The sequence below is a fragment of the Macrobrachium nipponense genome, chromosome 14 (genome assembly GCF_015104395.2).
Source record: "Macrobrachium nipponense isolate FS-2020 chromosome 14, ASM1510439v2, whole genome shotgun sequence".
NCBI classification, from domain to species: domain Eukaryota; kingdom Metazoa; phylum Arthropoda; class Malacostraca; order Decapoda; family Palaemonidae; genus Macrobrachium; species Macrobrachium nipponense.
In genome coordinates this window covers 77,825,640-77,834,617 of record NC_087207.1, presented here as the reverse complement: position 1 = coordinate 77,834,617, position 8,978 = coordinate 77,825,640, and the positions used below count along the sequence as shown (strand labels likewise).

The following is an 8,978-nucleotide window of genomic DNA, read 5'->3' as shown; positions in this document are numbered from 1 at the left end:
GATAACAAAAATTCTTTTAGATTCATAATCATTGACTGTTTTTCTACTTTTGTGTCCAATTTCTTTCTTTATATCTCATATCAGTATAATGAAGACACGAACCACTTTACAAATTACCTTTGCTGGACTTCCTACTTTTGGAAGGTTGAATTTCAACTCCAACAACATCTAGGAAAATGAGATAAAATACCTGTCTCCAACTTCCCTGTCTCCTAAAACATGCGCATTAATCCACTTAAATCTTCAAAGGAGTCCTGGAAACCCTTCCACTAACAAAGAGCAAACCAGCAAATTCAATTTGCAACTTATTTACCCTGGTGAGATCTCGTGAGTTTATAAAGCTCACGAGTTCAGCTCTCTCCAAGTGAGTTAGTATAGCGAGTTGGAGCTCATCTATCCAGTTGAGCTTGAGACTTCAGCTCAAGAGCTGTCTCAACCTTGTGAATTCAGTGACAAAATCGCTTTTCCTTCTGAAGGCAACTCGCCTTAAAATGTCATTCCAGAGCCTTTGAAATTGTGATGAAAAACATAAATCATTTCTAGCAGACATCTAGTTTGCTAGAAATTAAGACATATTCTCTTTCATCGAATCTTTGATTAGTACTTGATCGAAGTGTAGGAAAATAAGCTATTTGCGCTATTCTCTTTATCTAGATAAAAAAACTCAGAAAAAACTATCTCACGGTACATACTTGCTTTAGTTTGCCAAAATTTTTAAGTAGGACTATTCCATGCATGTGGTGTGATTAAGTCGGTTAAAGGAATCACGATATACTTAATGATATATTTGTCGTGAAATGAAAAACCACTTTAATCATTATATTTATCACTAAAAATATTATTACTAAAAAAATTATTACTGAGCATAAGTGGCCTCTTGAAAATACGAAATCAGCGAGTCGCATCTTGAAGTTCTTCATTAACAGTTTTGGCCACAGGTCCATTTTTGACAATTTTGCATCATTACACATATAAGCTATAACATGAAAAAGAAAGCGTTCTGTCCTAATACCATACGCGAGCAGAGGGTGCCTGTGATACCAATGTGTAGTCGAAATATTATAAAAGGTCTAGATCATGTTACCTTGAAAAAGTATATAAGCAAGAACTAAGGTCGTGTCACCTCAAAAGTATTTAAAAAAAAGGGTTACAGTTAGGCCGGCATAAAAGAAAGATTATGTAAAGGTTAATTGTAATATTCGCGTAAAGGAAAGCGTAAGCAAAACTTAGACCATATCATCTTGAAAAAAATCACATGACGTGTCAGCTTTAAAGTATGTGCAACGAGTAATGTAAAGGTAATGTAACGTTATGTTCATGTTTAAGCAATTCAGCGCAACATCAACAAATGTAAAAAGGAGACCAGTACAGGAAACGAATTACGAAGAACAATGAAGCTTCGAGTGAATACAACTATGAATGCGGTCACAAATGATATATCTTATGTTGCTGCTGTAGTAGTACTTCTTTCCAAAAATTATAAGAGCAAAGTGTTTTTGTTAAACTACTAAAGTTTACTGTAGTTTACTCTCATCGGATTCGCTGAGAGGAAGTCAACTGGCTTTCCACCTATGCAAAATAAATATTGATGGGAAGCATAGGAGAAAAACTGAAAAGTGTTGGAGGAAAACTGAAAAGTGTTGGAGTAAAACTGAAAAGTGTTGGAGAAAAACTGAAAAGTGTTGGAGAAAAACTGAAAAGTGTTGGAAAAAAACTGTAAAGTGTGTTGGAAAAAAAACTTAAAATTGCTGGAAAAACTTAAAATTGCTGGAGAAAAACTGAAGTGTTGGAGAAAACTGAAAATTGTTGGAGAAACACTAACTTCATATCTCCTGCATTAAGGAATGGAATGGACGTAGGCTTGAGAGTAGAGAAAGTAAAATCATAATATTATATACTAAAAGCTGATTCTACACTTCAAAAGTTAAGGATTAGACCGACTCATCTGCTTCTAGCAAAGAGATTCCTATATTGAAGAGAAGTCATCAAGAATAGTTAATTAATTCAATAATAAACTTGTGACACTCTATCAGACGTCAGCAAAAATTTATGAAAAAAATCTACCTCTAGCAAACTAATTTCTATATTGAATAGTTATCTTATAACAAACTGGTGTCGCACCATCAGAGGTCAGAAAAATTTATGAAAAACAAGGGTCATGGTCAGAACAATTTATGAAGAGCATGGGTTATACACACCATCATACAACCGAGCTACAAAGGCTAGATTCCCAAGTCCTCTCTCGGCGGCAACAGGTTGGACGTGAGGGAATGAAAAACCGTGATGACCCTTTACGGGGGCTGTGCGTCCAATTTCGCCACGAGTTTTCTTGCGGCGAAGATGAGTTAGGCAAAAAAATATTCTGCGTTATGTTTAGGAAAACGTGATGAAATTGCCGCTCTGCCATTATACTCCTTGAAACCTGAGACGCAGAAAATGACAGAGAGGTCATTAACAACACAAAAGATTAAATTCCACTGCAAACACACCCACCCACCCACCCACCCCCAACCCCCACAGAAGGAAAATAAAATGGAAAATAATGAAGAAACTTAACAACAAGCAGGCCTCAAAATCGACAGACTGAGGTTCAATACATGAAACTGCATTAGAATAATTGGTGGTAAAACTGAATTTCAGCAGCAAGTTTGTACCGTGTGGCAGCATCTCAACAGACATGTAGTACAATTTTAAGAGCGTTATCAGTACTGACTATTTTGCGCGATACTCTGCCAAAAGATGCCAGAAAACGTGCTCTAGTGACGCACGGTAACTTGTACACACACACACACACACACACATATATATATATATATATATATATATATATATATATATATATATATATATATATATATATATATATATATATATATATATATATATATATATAGGTACAAATATTCTTGAGAACTCCAAAGTGAGGAAAAATAATTTGTGACGCAAAGCATAAGGCTCCTGAACAAATCTAATTTTTAGCCTTTTGAACTTTCCTCTGACGTGTTTGCTTATCTTCACTGGGGGAGAGGGATTCCAAAGTCACCCACCACAATAACCTACGGAACCAATGTGAGCAATGCAGAATTCACGGTGGTAAGTCTAATAATACCATTCTAGGTCAAAATATCGTCAAACCACCCTCCAGCTCTCATCATGTTCGACCTATACTCTGTTTTTTTTTTTCATCCGTCCATCCGCCTGTGGTGTTTGCGTATGGTAACACTGCGTCCCGGGCTTTAGATAGTTAAGATATGTGTAAGTTTTAGGTAAATAAAAGGATATCTGGGCGTACATTTGCAACTGAAAAGTGTTTTAATAATTTACTGTATACGAATTACACCGTTAATATTCGAAATAGGATATTGTTATTATTGTTGAATGTAAGATGAATGTAACCATCTAAAGCCCGGGACGCAGTGTTACCGTTACTACTACTTACGCAAACACCACAGGCGGGTGGACAGATGGAAAAAAACAGAGTATAGTCATCATCGACTATCCAGATAATCGTCTCGCATAAAACTTTAAAATGGACGATTAAAATAACCTGGATATCACCTGGAAATAAGCATCTACGTTCGAATGTTCTCCAACAAAATGAAATTGTTCAGTTAACCTTAGTAAAATTTTCAAGTAGGCTTAAGTGAAATTCTTGCAGTAGATATTTTGTGACCACGTTCATTTGTAGTCATTACTAAAATACATATCATATTGTAATGGATTTTTGCTGTTTTCTAGTCGAAAGGGACAGTACCCCTAAAATCAGTATCTGGGTAACAATTTCCGTTATTAATACAATGATATGCAATTTGATACTTCACTGGGGAGCGAAAGCTGCTTTGACCCTACCTATAATTTAGATTTTGGTACACTATTATTTGATATTAATCTATCAAAATATACACACACACATATACACACACGTGACTGACATAATAACAATAATAATACAAATAAAGCGCAGCAGTACCAGTCCCAATACAAAAGAACAATAATGACAACCCTTCAACTCTTGCCACAACTGACCCATTACGTTTTATACTAAATTCTGTAACGGATACTTCACCATTTTCTATGCCAGGATCATATCCTGCACCATTGAGCATATTTCCATGGGTACAATTTTGCGTTAAACTCTCATTCGCATATTCTACGCAGTTTCGTTTGACAACAGGAAGAGAGAAAGCAAGTGAAAGAAAGAAGACACCAACAAATACTTGATGTTAATCTCGCAATGGGAACTCCGTAACAGCAATATCACTGATGAGGCTGAACTTAATGAGACACACGAGTGTCAGTAATTAAGAAAAAAAATATTACTTCCCTTTGGCTATCGCCAGAATTCTGATGAAAAATGAAAATGTTTCTTCTTCTGAGATATTGTTTATCAATACTTCATGTGTTACACACACACACACACACACACACACACACACACACACACACACACACATATATATATATATATATATATATATATATATATAATATATAGATATATATATATATATAACACATATACATATATATGTGTATTTATATACATACATATATAACATATATATTATATATATATATATATATATATATATAATATATATATATATATACCTATATATATTTATAATCCACTAATGCTCTTTACAGGTAGTACGACTATTAAGCCTCCCACACTAGCGTAACTCCACGAGTTTCAGTATTGATTTCCCCCTAATAATTAATGGATGATTATAACCACACGATCTTGACCCAATTTTTTCCTTAGTTAATTTATATTCTCAGTTAAGTCTCATCTCGATTTTCGCCTTTGGAAAGTATATACTTTCGTATTGTGATTAGTCACGATTTGGGCCCTGGTTACTACTACTTACGCATTACTCCCATATATTGAGTCGTTCCGTCGAAATTAGCCTACCTGTGATACGCGTAGTAAACCCTTCCTATATGGCATAGTAGGTGTAGGCTGCAGGCCTGTCACTCCCCTATATTGTCCCCTTAAACCTTATCTTTCCTATAAATGCGCACGCGCATATATATATATATATATATATATATATATTATATATATATATATATATATATATATATATATATATATATATATATATATATACATACACATACACATACACACACACATATATATATATATAATATACTATATATATATATATAATATATAGTAAAAATATATATATACTATATGTATATATATATATATATATATAGATATATACATATATAATTTAAATAATTATATATATATATATATATTATAATTGTTTAAAATATATATATATAAATATATATATATATTTTTATTATAATATTTATACAATATATTTATATTAAATATATATATAATATAATATATATAAATATATACATTCGTTTTAATAAAAATACGCTCTTTTATGAGAGCATGTAGTCTAAACAACAAAAAATACCGCACCGAAATTTGAACGAACATAAACGAATATATTGTGGGCCTATTCCTAAAAAGCGAAAAGACAATATTAGCTTGCACTGGGTAAAATACAAATCCTGATCACAAACAACTAACGAATCCTGGAACTTACCTTCAACAATCCATCGAATTCTTCAGACTTTGTTGTCCAGCGAACTTTAATTCCTCCGAATATACCGATTGGAATGTCTTAGTCTTCAGAATAGGACTATGTTGTGATATCTTATATTCCACAAACTGTCGTTAATAACACTGTATCTTGCTTCCTCAGAACTGGTGAGAGGGCCTTTTTCCTTCAAAATATCATCGATTACAAGGTTTTATATAGATATATATACTATGTCAGGGCCTATTGCAGAGCCTTACTTTCAAAACATGGTTTTTCTGCAGCGCTTTACTTATCAAGATACAGCAACTAAAACGCCTTCTAATACAACATATATCGATTAGAAAGCTTAATTTATGGTATTATATTAAATGCAAGACTTTAGATTAACTGAATATCCAATTTAGCTTTATTTAATCAGAAATACCAATGAGGATGCTTTATGCCAAAGACTATATAGACTAGAGGATCTTATCTGGGTATATCAATTTCCTGGAATGTTTTATAGTAAAAAAAAAGTTTTCTGCCTACAATACTTTATGGATTGAATGAATAGCTTTTTTCTCAGCCTCTCTCTCTCTCTCCCTCTCTCCTTAGAACCCGTCGACAGAAAGCTTATAATACATATTCTCTCTTCAGAAAGAGAGGTTTTTCTGAGGAGGTAACTCAAGTGTGAGGTAGGTTTGGAGGAGTGTGGCGTACGTGGGGGAGGAGGAGGGGGAGGAGGAGGTAGTCCTTGGCTTATTCCTCGACTCGAGGAAGAGGTGGTCAATAATTCACTCAATAACGGGGCTTGTACATCACTTGTTGAATAGACCAACTCCTGCTGAATAAACACAACTACATATATATATTTTCCAGACAAGCACACGAACACTCAATAAATGCAAACTTCGCCTATGTTCATTCGACATAGGCCTAATGATTACAGGCTTTGACCTAGATATAGGTATATATATACTGCTACGGTTCCTTATAGTTGCCCGTCAAATACTTTTGAGTAACTTTCTTTGCTTTGCTCTTTCCAACAGTACTGATAGAAACGAACGGTTGCAGTTAAATATTTAAATTTAAATCGAAATCACCGAGCAGTTAGGAAACTGCACACATTAAAAACGAATATGAGACTAGAGTTCTTATGCAATATCTGTTATGCAGCGCTCAAAATGAACCAAGTCACTTTTATAATGAATTAGGCAAAACGATAAATGAAAACTATCTTGTACATTCGAACAAATGCAATAGAACTGACATTAGTAGATAAATTAGCAAACGAGCGTTACGATTCAAGAGCAATGTTCATTTTTCAACGAGATGATTATAGCAACAAATGCCGAACGGAACACCACAACAGAGCTTCGCCTTTCATCACTTTCGAAAACGAACAGAACACGACTCACAAGATTATAAATAATAATAAAATCAACTCCTTTCAAAAGGGCGCGATCGCAAACGAATAACAGAACGATTCGACGGAAGAACGCGGTCGGGCGATCCGTCACACACTCTGCCAACTGTGATACTGGTACGCCCGTCGTCGTCACCAACACAAACTTTCCCGCACAGAGATCCAGAAGCAGCAGCAGCAGCAGCACTGCCGCCGCCCATTGGATCCTCCGCCCACCAATCGCCGTCGTTCCCGCCAAAAAACTGACCTCGACCGTTACTCGTTACATGGCGCTGGTCAACAATCAAAAGGGACAGTTCGGTTGGGCGTTGGGAATTTCGCAGACTGTGAAAACTCTGACCTAATTTACTTTTGTAAAATGACAAGAAGATTCGTCTACCATACGTAATATGGCACTAGACTTGGCCATTTTTTCTTTATTCGAGTTTTTCTTCAATGTAGGTCAAGTGGTCACCAGAAGAACAGAGAACTAACTCGTATCTTCGCACAGATAACTCATGTGTAAATATCTGCATACTTTTTCTGCGCATGCGCAGGTGTACGCGTGCCTGATGAGTTATTCTATAGCGTGAACCTCAGAGCTTTTTAATGTACACACACGCGCACACAATATATATATATATATATTATATATATATATATATATATATATATATATATATATATATATATATATATATATATAGCGTGTGTTAAGCTTGAAATCACTGGATCACGTGATGTTTGTATGCCGAGAACCCCACAGTATATTCATTCTCTCTCTCTCTCTCTCTCTCTCTCTCTCTCTCTCTCTCTCTCTCCATAAAGCCTTGCCTCATAACCATTGTATTGGTACCTAATTACCAGCCAATTTTGGTGGGACGTAGCTGGTATGTAGAAGGACATGGAACTAGCAATCTCGTTATAAAGCATTGGTTGCGTTACTTTTTGCCTCCCAGTTGATTCATTCCGATCCCTTGGTTAAGAATAAAATACACCATCAACACAACTAAGCCCAGGATACGGTTAGGCAAGCATCCTATAATGAAGTAATGATCTCCCCAAACACAGATTTACAACTTGAGAGAACAAAGATGATAAAGCTGAGGTGGATTATGGGAATATCGCTGCTTGAGAGATTGGAAAATGACGAAATAAGAAGAGCAGGCTTAGTAAAGATTACAGAGATGATAAGAGAGTCACGATTGAGGTGGTATGGGCATGTTGAGGATGGATGACGAGGAGGGAGTGAAGAGGGTGACAGAGAATTAGATGGCGAGATAAAGTGAAGGAAGATATGGAGAGAAGAGGTTTTGTGGAGGATAATGCCTCTGATAGAAGGCAGTGGAGGAGAAGGCGCATCAGGCAACCGACCCCTGAATGTAGGGATAACGGTGGGAAAGAAGTCTATTCCATTCCATATTAGCCAAATAAATCTAGCGCCAAAAAGGGTTGAACCCAGGGAAAATTGCAATATTAAGAATACATGATTTTTTGGGTGTAGAAGGGTATTCTGTACAGCATATTAAAAATCTAATCCTTTAGTTTTGGTGGAACTTGGTTTTCCAAGTATCTGTTTACATAAATCCTTCCATTTTTTCAAAGTTTAGCCATAATAGTTTGGCAACCTTGTCTTGTCCAAACCTTGTCATAGTTTGGCAACACCATGGTTGTTTGATACATCCTGTTGAACGCCATGTGGTTGTTCTGAGTGCGTGTGAATGTAAGTTGCTGGGTTGATCTGTTTTATGTGGTTTTCCTATTGAATTTACATCAATGTTTTGTTAAATATATTTTAGAATCTCGTTGCTTCCTAGCGTTTTCAAGATGATAAGCAACAAATAGCAAATCCTATGTTATCTAACCTTGCCTTTTAGATGAAACAGATTTTAAAATGCTATCAATTCTCTGAATACCTAATTTAGGGGTCTCGTACCCCAAAATGATGTTTTTCACGCATCTCTGTTGGAGGCAATGGAGTTGTATGACAGTGCTGTATCAGGAGCTGGAGTGGAGCT

The 8,978-nt window shown here is 35.4% G+C and overlaps 1 protein-coding gene across 1 annotated transcript in view; it reads right to left on the bottom strand.

Annotated features, from left to right (window-relative positions):
• Positions 1-7,103, bottom strand: part of LOC135226609 (hornerin-like) — a 519,588-nt gene extending 512,485 nt beyond the window's left edge. Inside the window, exons 1-2 of the mRNA XM_064266316.1 lie at positions 6,974-7,103; positions 5,580-5,760 (exon numbers count right to left, since the gene is read on the bottom strand). The gene's annotated coding sequence lies outside the window, so the exon portion shown is untranslated. The remainder of the gene's footprint in view (positions 1-5,579; positions 5,761-6,973) is intronic.
• Positions 7,104-8,978: the final 1,875 nt, after the last annotated feature.